Source organism: Anas platyrhynchos, chromosome 18 (genome assembly GCF_047663525.1).
Source record: "Anas platyrhynchos isolate ZD024472 breed Pekin duck chromosome 18, IASCAAS_PekinDuck_T2T, whole genome shotgun sequence".
Lineage (NCBI taxonomy): Eukaryota > Metazoa > Chordata > Aves > Anseriformes > Anatidae > Anas > Anas platyrhynchos.
Genome location: NC_092604.1, coordinates 3556119 through 3556336, shown reverse-complemented (window position 1 = coordinate 3556336; position 218 = coordinate 3556119). Strand labels below are relative to the sequence as shown.

General features: G+C 85.3%; 1 protein-coding gene across 4 annotated transcripts in view; it reads left to right on the top strand.

Annotated features, from left to right (window-relative positions):
• Positions 1 to 218, top strand: part of EXD3 (exonuclease 3'-5' domain containing 3) — a 296729-nt gene that overhangs the window by 140 nt on the left and 296371 nt on the right. Inside the window, exon 1 of one of the 4 annotated variants that reach the window (XM_072025480.1) lies at positions 52 to 176. The exons of the other annotated variants lie outside the window; for them this stretch is intronic. The gene's annotated coding sequence lies outside the window, so the exon portion shown is untranslated. Of the gene's footprint in view, positions 1 to 51; positions 177 to 218 lie in introns of those variants that run through there. 4 annotated transcript variants of the gene reach the window in all.

Below are 218 nucleotides of genomic sequence, written 5' to 3'. Positions count from 1 at the left end.
GGCCCGCGCCCCGCGGCTCCCAGCCGGCGCCCCGCCGAGCTGCGGGCGCTGCCCCGGGCGGGAGGCGCTGAGGAGGGAGGCGGCCGCCGCGCCCAGCGCCCTCCTTCCCGGGGCCGGCCCCGCTGCCGCCCCGTGGGTCCCGCGGGCCCGGCCGTGCTTCGGGGGAGCAGGGCGAGGTGAGAGGGCGAGGGGCTCCCGGCGCCGGCTCTGCTTGGCCG